The sequence below is a fragment of the Oncorhynchus mykiss genome, chromosome 8 (genome assembly GCF_013265735.2).
Source record: "Oncorhynchus mykiss isolate Arlee chromosome 8, USDA_OmykA_1.1, whole genome shotgun sequence".
In the NCBI taxonomy this organism is placed as follows: Eukaryota; Metazoa; Chordata; class Actinopteri; order Salmoniformes; family Salmonidae; genus Oncorhynchus; species Oncorhynchus mykiss.
This window is the reverse complement of record NC_048572.1, coordinates 15,892,171-15,909,121: the sequence shown is the minus strand read 5'-3', so window position 1 is coordinate 15,909,121 and position 16,951 is coordinate 15,892,171. Positions and strand designations below refer to the sequence as shown.

The 16,951-nt window shown below is 41.6% G+C and overlaps 1 protein-coding gene across 6 annotated transcripts in view; it reads right to left on the bottom strand.

Annotated features, from left to right (window-relative positions):
- Window positions 1-16,546, bottom strand: part of LOC110529476 (unconventional myosin-VI) — a 130,476-nt gene extending 113,930 nt beyond the window's left edge. For 3 of the 6 annotated variants that reach the window (XM_036984869.1, XM_036984872.1, XM_036984874.1), the window contains exon 1: window positions 16,245-16,546. The gene's annotated coding sequence lies outside the window, so the exon portion shown is untranslated. Of the gene's footprint in view, window positions 1-16,240 lie in introns of all 6 variants that reach the window. The other 3 variants (XM_036984871.1, XM_036984873.1, XM_036984870.1) reach the window with 2 other exon arrangements.
- Between the last annotated feature and the right edge of the window lie 405 nt (window positions 16,547-16,951).

The following is a 16,951-nucleotide window of genomic DNA, read 5'->3' as shown; positions in this document are numbered from 1 at the left end:
ATTATTTGCTTTCAGCATCAGCACAGCTGGTTTGACGACTAGAGGATGGTATGGTGCTGGTGGAAAGCTATGGCTGGCAACATCACCTGACTCCGTACTTCAGACCACTGCCAGCAACTCAGGTAAATATAATTTTATTGCATTGCATGAGTTTATTCTTATTATCTAAACTTGGGAGGTGAATTTATGTTATTTAAAGTTGTAATGCCCTATATTTTTTGTCAATTTTTCTGTTTTACAGCTTAAAAAAAATTCTAAATGTTGTACATAACACCGAAAAGAGATGGGGGGGGTCACCTATTATTTCACACAGAGAGTCCATATCATTTATTATGTGATGTGTTAAGCCAAATATTACTTCTGATCTCATTTAGACTTGTCTAGACAAAGGGGGTTAATAGTTATTGAATTTTTATTCATTTAAAACATTTGTAGAATTGTATTTTCCCTTTGACAGAGAATTTAGGGTAGATCAATCCCACTTTGAAACACAATAAAATGTGAAAATAAAGTTCAAAGGGGTATAGACTTTCTTATAGGCACTGTAAATGTGCTGTAATTTAAGCTTTAAAAAAAAAAGTTCTGACTCATGGCATTTCATTTTTAAAATTGCAGGAAATGTGCTTGAAAACGACACAACATTCTCCCCAATGCCAAGAAGTGTGCCTTTAAGATGTTCCTTCCCAGGGCATGAGACCTGTTTTTTTTCCGGCCATGCACTACCGAAGTCATAGTAAAACTCCTTGTATGCTATGTTATTTCACTGGAGTTATGAGGGGTCCCAGATGAATTTGCTATCACAACAGGGTCCCCGGACCCAAAACGTTGAGAACCCCTGGACTAGGGGATTTGCTCATCACTGCACTGCACTGTCTACTGTCTAGCCTAAGCCTACTATGTTTATGATTGTGAATGTTTTAACCATTTATTTAAGAGGACCACAACGGAAATACTTTTTCAAAATAAGATTGTCATAACATTATCCACGTGTGGATGTATTGTGTTTAAAATGGTGAAATAAATCTAACAAGTCAAACTGACAAAGGGCAGGGCAGCTTCCAGGTCACACATTCTTATCTGTAATTAAAGTATCAGTAAGACAATGAAAAGGACCTTAACGTGTTACTCTTCAGTGTGAATTTACTTTGAATGTATCCAACCTTATGGTACCAGAGCTTCCAGGAGCATTCAAACTCCTCCAGCAAGAGGCCTAAACCTTTTCAAGTTCACATTCTGTTGTATTTTATTTCCAATCATGGTACTCATGAGTCGTGCACTACTTTGGCTGGGGACTGCCGGAGACCTCTCGATATGATATTATCACGACACTGACAGTGCCTTTGCACCCCTTGACTTATTCCACTTTGTTGTGTTACAGCCTGAATTCAAAATGGACAACAAAAAAAAGACACCCAACTAAACACAACACCCCATACTGGACAAATTTATTGAAAATTAAATACAGAAATACATAATTTACATAAGTATTCACACTCCTGATTCAATACATTAGAATCACCTTTGGCAGAGATTAGGCTACAGCTGAGTCTTTCTGGGTAAGTCTAAGTGCTTTGCACACCGGGATTGTACAATATTTGCACATTATTCTTTAAAAAAGTATTCTAACTCTGTCAAGTTGGTTGTTGATCATTGCTAGACAGCCATTTAAGTCGATTTAAATCAACATTTTAAACTAGGCCACTCATGAACGTTCACTGTTGTCTTGGTAATCAACTGTTCAACTGTTGTCTTGGTAAGTGTATATTTGGTCTTGTGTTTTAGGTTATTGTCCTGCTGAAAAGTGAATGTCTCCCAGTGTCTGTTGGAAAGTAGAGAGAACCAGATTTTCCTCTAGGAAAAGCATACCCATAACATGATGCAGCCACCACCATGCTTGAAGATATGAAGAGTGGTACTCAGTGATGTGTTGGATTTGCCCCAAACATAACGCTTTATAAAGTTCTTTACTTTTCCAATTTTTTTTGCAGTTTTACTTTAGTGCTTTATTGCAAATAGGATGCACGTTTTGAATACTTTATTCTGTACAGGCGTCTTCTTTTCACGCCATCATTTAAGTCATTATTGTGGATTCACTACAATGTTGTTGATCCATCCTCAGTTCTATCACAGCCATCAAACTCTAACTGTTTTAAAGTCACCATTGGGCTCATTGTGAAATCCCTGAGAAGTTTCCTTCCTCTCCGGCAACTGAGTTAGGAAGGACGCCTATAATCTTTGTAGTGACTTGGTGTATTAATACACCATCCAAAGTGTAATTCAGAACGTCACCATGCTCAAAGAGATTTTTAATGTTAGCTTTTTTTTATTTTAGCCATCTACCAACGTGCCCTTCTTTGCAAGGCATTGGAAAACCTCCCTGGTCTTTGTGGTTGAATTGGTGTTTAAATCATTTTACACTGCGTGTACAAAACATTAAGGATACCATCCTGATATTGAGTTGCACCCCACCTTTATGACCACAGAACAGCTTCAATTTGTTGGAGCATGGACTATACAAGGTGTCGAAAGCGTTCCACAGGGATGCTGGCCCATGTTGACTGCGATGCTTCCCACAGCTGTGTCAAGTTGGCTGGATGTCCTTTGGGTGGTGGACCCTTCTTGATACACAAGGGAAATTGTTGAGCGTGAACAACCCAACAACATTGCAGCTCTTGACACACATTTAAACCAGTGCGCCTGGCACCTACTACCATACCCTGTCCAAATGCACTTAAATCGCTTGTCTTGCCCATTCATCCTCTGAATGTCACACATACACAATCCATGTCTCAGTTGTCTCAAGGCTTAAGCATCCTTTAAGAACCGGTCTCCTCCTCTTCATCTACACTGATTGAAGTGGATTGAACAGGTGACATCAATAAGATCCTAGCTATCACCTGGTCAGTCTGCCATGGAAAGAGCAGGTGTTCTTAATGTTTTGAACATCTCAGTGTGTGTGAGGTACAGAGATCTGGTTGTCATTAAAAAAAATGTTAAACACTATTACACACAGAGGGAGTCCATGCAACTTATTATGTGACTTGTTGAGCACATTTTTACTCCTGAACGCATTTAGGCTTGCCATAACAAAGGAGTTGAATACTTATTGATTCAACACATTTCAGCTCCTCATTTTTTATTAATTTGTACAAATTTCTAAAAACATAACTCCTCTGACATTATGGGGTATTGTGTGTAGGCCAGTGACACAAAATCTAAACAACAAAGTCAAGGGGTGTGAATACTTTCTGAAGGAACTGTAGATGCCGGTAAGATATACTTTGTGATTGTCCTGATTCTATATGTATTGCGATTCGATACTGTAATTTTATTGTGATTTAATGTTCCAAAACATATTGCTCACTATATATATGTCTGCTGCAGAGAAACAAAAAAATTGTTTTGATCAGTCATGGAAATGTGCTGAAAACATGTTGGCTCACTATTTAAAAAAGAAGATGGAGAAGAAGCTATAGGATGAACAATATGAGTTAATACCTAACAATAATAATGAAAAATAAATCATATTTTAACAAATCTATACTTTTAGTCAAAGGTATAATATTGTCAAAATAATATTACGATATGTAACTGTATCAATCCCCCCCATCACTATGAGCTATCATCATCACATTGGCATAAATCGTAGCCTATCTTCCATTGACATTTCCACCATTTAGGCCTACACAAAAGTTTGAGCAAATCGCATGGATCTCAACTAAGGATTCCACAAACTGAAAAGGAACCTTTACTAGGACCCAGTCTGTCCTTTGTCAACTAAAACCTAAGACAACATCCCCCTACGGCCAGTCCCTCGAGTGCTACACAGACAGACGAAATCTCGCTCCCACAATCTTCTCTTTTCAGGCGTACTGTAATCTCTCTGCTGTGTGATGTCGTCCCGATACAGATACACCACTGATTATTCAATGCGCACATACCACACAAAGTCTGCGTCCCAAATGGCAACCTATTCCATTTGTAGTGCACTACTTTTGACCAGGGCCCATAGGGTAGCGCACTATATTAGGGAATAGGGTATCATTTGGGACTCAAGAGAGACACTCCACAGCTAACAGACAATGAATAGAGAGGAAGCCTCGGTGGTGTCACGTTCTGAAGTCACTCAGATAGCAAGTCCCAAGAGCCCATCCATCTTATCTAGCCAACGAGAACATGGAAAACACTTTGAGACGATGACTGAAGCCAAATGGAACTGGCAGGAAAACAGTGGTGGCCTCTCTCTCACACAGCTAGCTTGGGCCACAACATTAGGCCCAAGCAGACACACACACACACACTCAGAGTCCCAAATGGCACCCTATTCCCTATATAGTGTACAAAACTGTGGGCCCTGGTCAAAAGTAGTGCACTACAGTATGTAGGGAATAGGGTGCCATTTGGGATCCAACCAGAGTCTGGAGGCCCCAAGCTGCTTTTCCCACTGTGTCTCTTAAAAGCACTAGTTAAGTTTCAGCATCGGTACAGGAGGAATAGCAACACAGGGGAGACGCAAGATTAGTAAAAGCTATACATGATCCATGGCCATAGAGTATAGAATAACTATCTTCAAAGTAATGACTCGGGACGTCGGATTTGAAATGAAAGCTTCTTTTAGTAATACTACTTGTTCACATTTAACAACTTCAGATTCTACAAAACAATAAAAGAAAGTTGCTAGCGAAAGTCAGGATAGTCACTTGTACATAACTGGCACGTTTTCTCTACTTTCTGTCGCAAGGCATTCTGGAACTTGCAGTCAAAAACGTAATCCAATACAACAAAAATATATATATAGTTCTCTAAATCTCCAACACACAAATTCTAATACAATAACATATGTAAACAACTCTAAAGAAAATATCTTTAGATCTAGCTCAATGAATCAACTTAAACATTAACTCTGTAATCCATTAAAAAGTTACAACATCCTCCCCCCGATGAACAACTGTGTTCATCTAAATCTCTAGGCAGTATATAAACTGAATAGGTCTCCTCAACAAAGTCCCTGAAGCAGTACGAACTGAACATGACCTAACTAGGCCGTCTCGGCCTGGAAACAGTTCCTCAATCTTTCCTAGTTTCCAGGTTTGTCTGGGTGTATTATCTTGCATAATCCTCTCCTTAAGATGAATCTTTAGAGCTAACAGGAATGTCTCTGTTGACTGATCTGAGACCAGTTCCAAATGCACTGCTCTGGTTACAGCACAAGTGAACAGTGCAATGTATGACTTCTTCACAGAACCATTTTCTTTCACATCGAGCGGTCCTGAAAAATCCACATCTGTGACTTTAAATGGTGGGGATTCAGTTATTCTGTTTTTTGGTAAAGGCGCAGAGACCTGCTGTCTGGCCCTTGCCTTGAATCTCTTGCAAACTATACATCTTGCCACTGTGCTCTTGACTAGCTGCCTAGCACGCAAAATCCAGTACCGCTCTCTGATTTGTACTAGAGTGTTTCTTGCTCCAGATTGCATGACCTTCTCATGGTGGTACTCTATCAGCATTTCTGAGTATCTGTACTTGCTGTCCAGAACCCATGGGTGCTGTTCTCTGAATGTGAAGTTGGACTGTTGCAGTCTTCCTCCTACACCGAGTAGTTTGTATTCATCCAAGAATGGTTTCAGTTCTCTGATTTTACAGTCATTGTTTAGGCTTTTTCCTGCCTTCAGTAGTTTGATCTCCTGTCCGAAACTCTGTTGTTGTGTTACCTTGATCCAGTACTTTTCTGCATCGAACAGTTCATCAGCAGTCAGTTCACCTTGCATCTTTGTTTCTACGAGCATTGGCTATTAATCTCTTTATCCAGGTGGTGACTCTGAACACTCTTTTCAGTTTGCTGTGCCTTTCAAACTCCAACACAGGTTCAGTGATGTCTGTGCTGTTTGCTGCAGTTGTACAGTAACCTGGCGACTGGACTTGAGTTCTATATTTACCTCTTCTAGAACCTTGTTATCATCAGTCTCCTCGGACTGATTGGGTGATGTCAGAATTCTGGGTCCATTCCACCATAGCTGGCTCTGTGTCACGTTTTCGAACAGTTTGTCCTCTTGTAGGGAGGTCGGCTGGATTAGTTTTCCCTTCAATATGTGACCATGACTCAATTTCTGAACTGAGCTGCAAATCCAATGCAGCATGATCATCAAGTCTGTCCACATTTTGATCTGTTTTTCTTCCATTTTTAGTGTGGTCATCAGGTTGTTTGCTAGTCTCGCTCCAATCACAGCTCCCATGAGCTCCAGGCGTGGCAGCGACATTTTCTTAAGTGTGGCTACCCTGGACTTGGATGCGACTAGACTTGTTGTTTCCCTGGATTGTGATTCACCTTGCAAGTAAGCTACTGCACTGTAAGCCCTTTCACTTGCATCACAGAACACGTGTAGTTTCAGGGTGTGGCTGTTCCATGGCCGCATGTCTGTTCTGTACCACCTTGGTATGGCGAGCTGGTGTAACTGGGGTAGTTCTGAACACCACTGTTGCCATTGTCATGTCAGATTAGGTGGTAATTCTTTGTCCCAGCTGAGTCTCCTCTCCCACATTTCCTGGAACATGCACTTGATCCTGATGGTGAAAACCTTCAGCAATACTTGTGTGTTTCTAGCATCAACGGGTGGTCAGTTGTCGTACTCTCCTCCCATTTTGTTTTCAGTTCAGGAGAGTTGGTCATCCACTTGCAGAGGTCCATGCCTGCAATCGACAGCATTCACGTTGCAGTTGTTGTCACAAGGTAAGCCTCTTCAACATTGCGTGAACCTGCAATGAAGTCATCTACAACTTCTGGTTGTTCTGTTTTATATTGTTTCAGGTGCTTCCTGATTGTAGCTGCCAGCAAGAATGGACTTGGGGAAGCTCCAAATACCACTCTTTTCATCCTCGGCACACGCAGCTCCTCTTCATTTTCTCCCCTTGATGGGCCTGTGAGCCACAGGAATCTCACGTCATCTCGGTCTCTCTCTGCTAGAGATATCTGCAGGAAAAACGTATTGATGTCTGCCATGAATGCGATCTCATGTAGTCTGAACTTTATCAGAACGCTGATCAGATCCGGATTCAGGTTCGGTCCTGTGAGTAGACAGTCATTGAGGGATGGACAGACATCTTTATGGGATGAGGCATCAAACACCACTCTCAGTTTTGTCGTCACCTTATCTCCTCAGAGTACTGCATGGTGAGGTAAGTAGTATTTTACGTTGTCTGCGCTTGATGCGTTGTCCTTGGGCACGTCCTCTTCTACTACTTAATTGTATCTGCTGTACAACGTCACATCCTTCTTCAGTCTTTTCTTCAGACCTTCAAACCGTTTCTTGGCGATTCTATAGTTGTCTTGCAGTTCTGGCATTTCTCGTTTCCATGGCAACTCCACGTGGTATCGTCCATCATTGAAGGTGGTTGTTTTCTCGAACCTCTGTAGAGCCTCGTTTTCCTCTGGTTTCTGTGTTTTCTCGCTTAGAATACCCAGAGACTCAAGCTCCCAGAATGCATGCAGTTGTTTGGAGACTAGTGTGTCTTCATCAAGTGGGATGAACATGCATGTTGCCTCGGCGACACTTGACATGGACACTGGTCCCTGCACCAACAATCCGAAGGTGCTCTCTAAAGCAACCAGTGTATCCGTCAGTCGCTCCACTCTGACTGATACTGTCTGCCAGTAGTAGTCTGCTCCTATCAGGACAGAGAGTTCAGGATCAGTGTCATCTCCTGGAAAGTCTGCAAGCTGAAGTCCCCTTCCATTGAGCTCATGTTGAATCTGTTCACCAGAAACCTTCATCACAGCTGTGCACACTTGTGGGGTTTCAATTGCCTCTATACCTATTCTCTGCTGTTTGTCCCAGACATTCTCCAAGACGACTTTCACTGTGTTGCGTTGGGACATTGCTAGAGCAGAGGAGCCAAACGTGTGAAGAGTGAGTGCCTCTTGTCGGATTACTGGTAGCTTCAAGCCCTTCACAAGGTTTTCATGTATGAAGTTTCTCTTGACTGCCTCCATCTAGTAAGCAACGAGCTATCTTCCTGCCCGATGGGCCTTCTACCCATGCCTTTGCCGTTTGTAGCAACACAGTGTTCTGTCCATCTGGTTTCATCTTCACTGAATGGGGAATAACTGAGGAAACAGTTATGCAGAAACAGTAGGGGGATGCACCTCACTCCTCTTTCCGGTACACACAGCAATGTGATGTCTGCTTCCACATGACACATCTTTGACTTTTCAGAATTTTGCTATGCGTTTCTGTCCTAAACATATAAAGCATCTTTCCATTTTCTTTAGTTTCTCTTTGCGTGTGGTCTGCACTGTCACAGAATAGACCGTTTTGTTCCTTCTGGCTGGCTGTGTGCAGTGCCACAGCAGATGGCATGTTTGTTTTCATTTCATTGGAGGAGCATGACTTGTTCCATGGTTTGCTATCTTTCTGTTGGTTGCATGATCTTGTCATTTGTAGTGCTCTCTCCCTGCTCTGAACCTCCTTCTGTAGGAAACTGATGATCTCAGCCACTTTCCATTCATCATCTACTCCCCTCTGATGACTATAGTCAAGAGCTATGTCCTCTGGAATAATCCGCAGTAAGATTGGGCATAAGACGCTTTAATAGGTTTCTGACACTACACCCAGTGATTCCAAGCTCCTAATCTGAATTTCACATTCATCACATAGCTGCCTCAATGCATTTAGGTCAGAGGATTTCTTCACAGGAGTGATATTCAGCAGCTTTGACATGTGAGCACTAATCACAAGATCTTTCCTTCCAAATCTACTCTTGAGCAGAGCGATTGCATCATCATAGTTACTGTCTGTTAAAACCTGTTACAGCTAGACATTCCGCTAGCATCCGGTGAAATTGCAGAGCGCAAAATTCTAATTAAAGTATTAGAAATATTTCACTTTCATAAAATCACAAGTGCAATACACCAAAATAAAGTTCTACTTCTTCTTAATCCAGCCACCCTGTCAGATTTCAAAAAGGCTTTACGGCGAAAGCAAACCATGTGATTATCTGAGGACAGCACCTCACCGTACAAACACATGAAAATCATATTTCAACCAAGCAGGTGCGACACGAAAGTCAGAAATAATGATATAATTCATGCCTTACATTTTTGAAGATCTTCTTCTGTTGGCACTCCAATATGTCCCAGAAACAATCACAAATGGTCCTTTTGTTCGATAAACTCCTTTTTATATCCCCAAAATGTCAATATATTTGGCGCGTTTGATTCAGAAAAACACCGGTTCCAACTCGCCCAACATGACTACAAATTATCTAATACGTTACCTGTAAACTTGGTCCAAACATTTCAAACAACTTTCCTAATCCAACTTTAGGTATCCTAAAACGTAAATAATCAATCAAATTTAAGACGGAATATACTGGGTTCAATAGTGGATAAAAATCAAAGTGGAGCGCATGACCTGGAGAGCGGACCAAAACAAAAGAGTACACTTGGCTTGACACTCATTCTGAACAGCCGTACTTCTTCATTTCTCAAAGGAAAAACCTCAACCAATTTCTAAAGACTGTTGACGTCTAGTGGAAGCCATAGGAACTGCAACCAGGTGCCTCATAAATCTAGTTCCCCATATAAACCCAATAGAAAACAGTCACCTCAAAAAATTATTTTCCCTGCTTTCTTCTCATTCTTTCTGCTTCATGCCGACGTTCCTCCTCAGCCAATTCAGCCGCTTCATCCCTACAATCTTCGTCGCAGCTCATACTTTTCCCGGGTTTCGGCACCAAAATTTAGAATAACTATCTTCAAAGTAATGACTTGGGACGTCGGGTTTGAAATGAAAGCTTATTTTTGTAATTCTACTTGTTCATGTTACATTTAACAACTTTATATTCTACAAAACTATAAAAGAAAGTTGCTAGTGAAAGTCAGGATAATCACTTATCACTTGTACATAACTGGCGCGTTCTTTCTCTATTTCCTGTCGCAAGGCAATCTAGAACTTGCAGTCAAACGCGTAATCCAATACGAACAATACAACAAAAATATATATGTAGTTCTCCCAATCTCCAACACACAAATTCCAATACAATTACATATGTAAACAACTCAAGAAAATATCTTTAGATACAGCTCAATGAATTAACATAAACATTAACACTGTAACCCATTATAGTTACCACATAGAGACAGTGAATTATTGATGCTGCAGTTAAATTCTGATAAACAAATAACAGTGAATGCTTGAATGCTCATCCCATGGGTGAGACAACATGTCCCACTATTCCATCTATGGAACAGAGAACCATAATGTTTCTGTGTATAAAAATTGCCAAAAAATGGCCCTCAATTACAACAGAAAACTATAGAAACAGACTGTAGTCTATAATATTTCCTTTTATGTCATGGGGTTGGGACTAGGGAGAGTGCTGGTTAAATATGGGTCAAAGTTTCCCTTAATAAAGCTACCTAATGAGCAACCAGGGATGGGCTTGGCCAAGGCAATAATAGAGAATAAATAATTGCATATATTACAAATGGAACCTCCTCATGCTTCAGTCAACAGCAAATCCTTTATCTGGACTCAGCTTAGAGCACTAGATGACTGCAGACAGAGTGAAAATAACGTCAATATTTCTACTCCAATACAGAGAAGCAAATAACTGATATTGATTGAATAGGCCTCGGTCTAGCCTGTGTGTCATCTGTGTGTAGGCCTATTCAGACTTCGGCACTGGTATAAAAATATTCATTGTTGTGGAAACAACTATCAAACTGATACTGAATCAAGCCAACTCCCCAAATATTATCTAACCCTATCAGTAATAACAAATCACATACTGGTACTGTAACTGTAGTGTGTGCACTGTAGACTAAACCATGTAAGCTAAATGTCCTTAGAGCAATAGTACAGATTTGATAAAACCCTGACCTGTTCACCGGACGTGCTACTTTGTCCTGGACCTGCTGTTTTCAACTCTCTCGCTCTCTCTCTCTACCGCACCTGCTGTCTCGAACTCTGAATGCTCAGCTATGACAAGCCAACTGACATTTACTCCTGAGGTGCAGACCTGTTGCACCCTCTACAACCACTGTGATTATTATTTGACCCTGCTGGTCATCTTTGAACGTTTGAACATTTTGGCCATGTACTGTTATAATCTCCACCCGGCACAGCCAGAAGAGGCCACACCTCAGAGCCTGTCCTCTCTGTTTCCTCCTAGGTTCCTGACTTTCTAGCGAGTTTTTCCTAGCCACCGTGCTTCTACACCTGCATTGCTTGCTGATTGGGCTTTTAGGCTGGATTTCTGTATGGCACTTTGTGACATAAACGGATGTAAAAAGGGCTTTATAAATAAACGTGATATCTATTACAGAGTGAGAGAGCATAACTCCATTCCTTAAGGAGGCCTTGGGTTGAGTTTCCAAAGGTTAGAAACACCTGATCTATAGTTCTGGCATCAGGGACGACGTTTGTTACTATGGTTACACTGACTACCTGCCTTAAAGATGGGCTGGGTTCATTTGCATCTATGTCGCCGGCTAAATCACTTAAGGCATGAAGTTATGCAATCAGGCCAAGTTCACAGCGGAGACATGGAGGGAGAAAAAGCTATGAATAAACTGAAGATTCGAGCCCACTCGCAAAACTCAGCAGTGTGATGTGATAAAAGACCCATGCCAATTAGGTCTGTCATAGACAGTAGAGGCTCAGTCAGTACAGAGGCTCACCTCAGCCATTTGGTCTGGAAAGGGAAGAAATAAAACCTTCCATGACGGTGTCATTCTTCATATCAGATCAATAGAAACAGCTCACGGCACATCATTTCCACTACATAGCCTACCTACTATAGAACCTGGTTTGTTGTTCTGTGTGCTAATAGCAAAATGAGAGATAAATATAAAACTACTAGCCTTTTACAGCCAAAGCTCACACCTCCATTGCTCTCCCATTTACAACCCTGATCCTACACAACAAAGCTGGTTTGGGGGGGTTTTGAATAGAGGTCGACCGATTAATTAGGGCCGATTTCAAGTTTTCATAACAATTCGTAATCAGCCTTTTTGGACGCAGATTATGGTTGATTACATTGCAATCCACAAGGAGACTGTGTGGCAGGCTGACCACCTGTTACGGCAGGCTGACCACCTGTTACGGCAGGCTGACCACCTGTTACGGCAGGCTGACCACCTGTTACACGAGTGCAGTATCAAAAGGACCTTGTGGCTGCAAGGAGCCAAGGTAAGTTGCTTGCTAGCATTAAACTTATCTTATAAAAAACAATCTTCACATAATCACTAGTTAACTGCACATGGTTGATAATATTACTAGGTTAACTAGCTTTTCCTGGGTTGCATATAATCAAAGCGGTGCCTGTTAATTTATCATCCAATCACAGCCTATTTCACCTTTGCCAAACGGGTGATGATTTAACTAAAGCACAATCGCGGGAAAAAAAGCACAATCGTTGCACAAATGTACCTAACCATAAACATCAACGCCTTCCTTAAAATCAATGATTCGATTAAAAATCAATTCAATTCAAACATATGAAAGCTGGTGATTCGATGATAAATAGTCTTCAGCAGTCTTCATTGACATGGCAAAGGCTTTCGACTCAGTCAATCACCGCATTCTTATCGGCAGACTCAATAGCCTTGGCTTCTCAAATGACTGCCTCGCCTGGTTCACCAACTACTTAACAAACAGAGTTCAGTGTGTCAAATCGGAGGGCCTGTTGTCCGGACCTCTGGCAGCCTCTATGGGAGTGTCACAGGGTTAAATTCTCGGGCCGACTCTTTTCTCTGTATATATATCAATGATGATGTCGCTCTTGCTGCTAGTGATTCTCGGATCCATCACTACGCAGACGACACCATTCTGTATACATCTGGCCATTGTTTGGACACTGTGCTAACAAACCTCCAAACGAGCTTCAACGCCATACAACAGTCCTTCCGTGGCCTCCAACTGCTTTTAAATGCTAGTAAAACTAAGTGCATGCTCTTCAACTGATTGCTGTCTGCACCCTCCCGCCCGACTAGCATCACTACTCTGGACGGTTCTGACTTAGAATATATGGACAACTACAAATACCTAGGTGTCTGATTAGACTGTAAACTCTCCTTCCAGACTCACATTAAGCATCTCCAATCCAAAATGAAATCTATAAATCGGCTTCCTATTTCACAACAAAGCCTCCTTCACTCATGCCGCCAAACATACCTTTGTAAAACGGACTATCCTACCGATCCTTGACTTCAGCGATGTCATTTACAAAGTAGCCCCCAACATTCTACTCAGCGAACTGGATGCAGTCTATCACAGCGCCATCTGTTTTATCACCAAAGCCCCATATACTACCCACCACTGTGACCTGTATGCTTTCGATGGCTGGCCCGCACTACATATCCGTCGCCAAACCCACTGGCTCCAGGTCATCTATAAGTCTTTGCTAGGTAAAGCCCTGCCTTATCTCAGCTCACTGGTCACCATAGCAACACCCACCCATAGCACTCACTCCAGCAGGTATATTGCACTGGTCATCCCCACAGCCAACACTTTCTTTGGCCGCCTTTCCTTCCAGTTCTCTGCTGCCAATGACTGGAACGAATTGCAAAAATCACTGAAGCTGGAGACTTATATCTCCCTCTCTAGTTTTAAGCATCAGCTGTCTGAGCAGCTTACCGATCACTGTACCTGTACACAGTCAATCTGTAAATAGCACACCCGCCTACCTCATCCCCATATTATTACTTACCCTCTTGCACCCCGGTATCTCTACTTGCACATCATCATCTGCATATATATCACTCCAGTATTAATGCTAAAATTGTAATTATTTCACCTCTAGGGCCTATTTATTGCCTACCTCCCTACTCTTCTACATTTCCTCAAACTGTACATAGATTCTGTTTTTCTTTTCTTTTGTGTTATTGACTGTACGTTTGTTTATGTGCAACTCTGTGTTGTTGTTTTCGTCGCACGGCTTTGCTTTATCTTGACCAGGTCGCAGTTGTAAATGAACACTTGTTCTCAACTGGCCTACCTAGTTAAATAAAGGTGAAATTATTTATAAAAATAAAACATATTGCACTTTTACTTTCTTCTCCAACACTGTGTTTTTGCATTATTTAAACCAAATTGAACACGTTTCATTATTTATGAGATTAAATTGATTTAATTTATGTATTATATTAAGTTAAAATAAGTGTTAATTGATCATTCAGTATTGTTGTAATTGGCATTATTACAAATAAATATATAAAATAAAAATAGGATATCGGCTTTTTTTAGTTCTCCAATAATTGGTATCGTCGTTGAAAAATCATAATCGGTCGACCTCTAGTTTTGAATGTGTGTGAATATATAACAAGTGTCAGAGGTGTCTGATGCAGCACCTGGGGGAGCAGAGTCTGGGTAGCCTACACACCACATACAGTGTAAGGTGACACTCCTCAGTCCTCATCACACTGAACAGAGACTTTAGTCTTCTCACTGGGGCATGACTAAATCAGCTCACATTCCACTAATTACAAAAGGCACACGGGTGAGCCAATGAGGTCTGGATGGAATCCACCATATAGTATCATACCCCTCAGAAATACGATCTCTGCAGTCCCCATTCCGTCATCACTGGCACCCACATACACACTGTGGTGGTTAGGCAACCTATTCCCAATTTAGTGCACTCCCCATAGGGCCCCTGGTCAATTGTAGTGTACTATTTAGGAAAAAGGCTGCCATTTGGGAGTTAACCCGTGTCTGATGAAAGGGGTACGATAACCCTGGTCCCATGGTGTGGGGGATGTTGTTTTACCATCAAGACACTGAGGGCAACAGTCAAATAAGAAACCAGTGAGATTGCACTTTACAGCTTTAAAAACCTTGTGTTTTATAGTGTACATACAGAGTCATTGAATCCAAAAGGCCTTTTATATAATTTTATTGCTGCTGCACATCAATAATGCTCCAATAATATGGAGGAATTTGCATTGTTAAGGCTTGACCCACATTTGTTATAACAGAAAAGGGGATATTTAGCCTGCTGTATCCTACAAGAAATAGCTATACACGGGGTAAAAGTAGACCTTTCCAGTAGTCTTCAAATGTCTTTTAAGAAAGGTGTAACCGGCAGTGCATGAGCCAGGTAGTAAAGTGAATATTTCCTGAAAGGACTTTGAACGCCCTCAACTTTTACTAGCAGGATGTCAACACAGGTGCAACGCCTCTGTCACAAAGAGCAGCAACACTGTGACTGATAGCAATTCACACTCTCATAAAAATAAAACAGGTATGGAAATGACCAAAGATCAAAGTCCCTCAAAAAACTGAAGACAAATCATTTTCTGTTGGCAACGCTTGCAGACAGTGGGGTCAATGGAAAAATGGTGAACTTGGCACCTCTAGTTCTTTCCATCAATTGTCTGTCTGGTCTGTCAGACACAGAACAGCATAGCCTATTGCACACACTGAATTCTCATGCAACATTTTTGATTTAGGACATTACTCATCTGAGAACACAGGCATGAGTTATTGCAATCCATAAACGAGAGCACACGTACATGTGTGTCTATATGAAAACTCCGGTTTATTTTTTAAGCATTATGTGGGCTAGATGCAGGCCCATGCTTCAATTGGTTGCTCAGTTGAATCTCTTGCCACACACAACAGGTACTGCCTATGTGTGTGGGTGAGAAGAAAACAAACGAGCTACAAAACCGGAACACTTCGGTCAGGACACAAGGGTTCCATCAATCCTCATGCAATTGCGTTGAGAGTGCATAATTGTTAGAATTATATTGTAATGGTACCATTCGTTGGAACAGTTATAAAAGCAACGGACTGGAATCGCATTCTCCGATCTGATGTACGCAGCAGTGCATGCTCTGCAGCTGGGATATTACAACTCTAGAACGGTGTAATGAACCTTCAGTGATACCCACACTGTTCTGTCTCGGAGCGTGTCAAATATCGAATTGACCAGCTAAATGTTGAACTCATTGGAAACCGGTAACGTTTTCTAAAAGGGAGTATTTCTTTGAGCGAAAATCGGAACAAAAGTCTACATTCCAGGATGCTGTGTTTACGGTTTTCCCAAAGGAAGAATACATGTGATGGCAATCGTCTCCTGCCTTGACAGCCTCCATTGGCATCAATGTAGCCTGCTAATGTTAGCCAACCAGCTAGCGAAGATAACTCCCGTGTACAACTAGCTACCACTATTTAAAAAGCTTTCAACAATTGCATTGAATTTAGTTTGTAAGGGGGAAAGAAATGCTCGCTGACATTACCTACCTCGTATCCTCTTCAACCAGTGCAGCCCGACACTTGTTTATAAAAGTGAAAGTTTCCCCAATAGATTGCTGGGTGTAGATCCAACCTCCGATCTCCCCTTCCTGCAGCAACCTCCGACTCGCTCACAAGTCCAAGGAATTGGCCATGACGTCACTTGACACTACAGGACAGTTGTACACATTTAGATTATATGTATCCAATTATCTTTTCAAACTGTCTACGCAGCCATGTGGTTCAATAGCCACTTAGCCAGAGGTACTTCTAAGCAATTATGCCACTACAGGGTTCTGAAAAATGCAGACCAAGTTTCCAGACAACTTGGGCATCATACATTTTTGAGTGACCCAGTAACATTAAAGTCCCCTCCCCTAAAGAAGTCACCCAATACCAGATTGAAAGCTGATAGCTGCAGGGTGAGTGCATCACATTAGAGAATCACCTGAGAGGAGGCCAGAGCTACATCTGCTTCATGTTTCTGTACACAGACAATGGTGCCTCCTAATGTGTGCATTCTGCCCTCAGAACATGTTGGCTCCTCACTGGTGAGTCCCTATAATATCTCCGTTCTCCTGAAGTGTGCGCATAAATTAAAACCATAGGATTGCAGAAGCATGGGCTATTGGGAGCTTCCACCATGTTTCTTAAACCACTCATTTCAAGTTCAAGGGAAGTGAACAAGACAAGTGCTTACTTTGGGAGGAAAGACT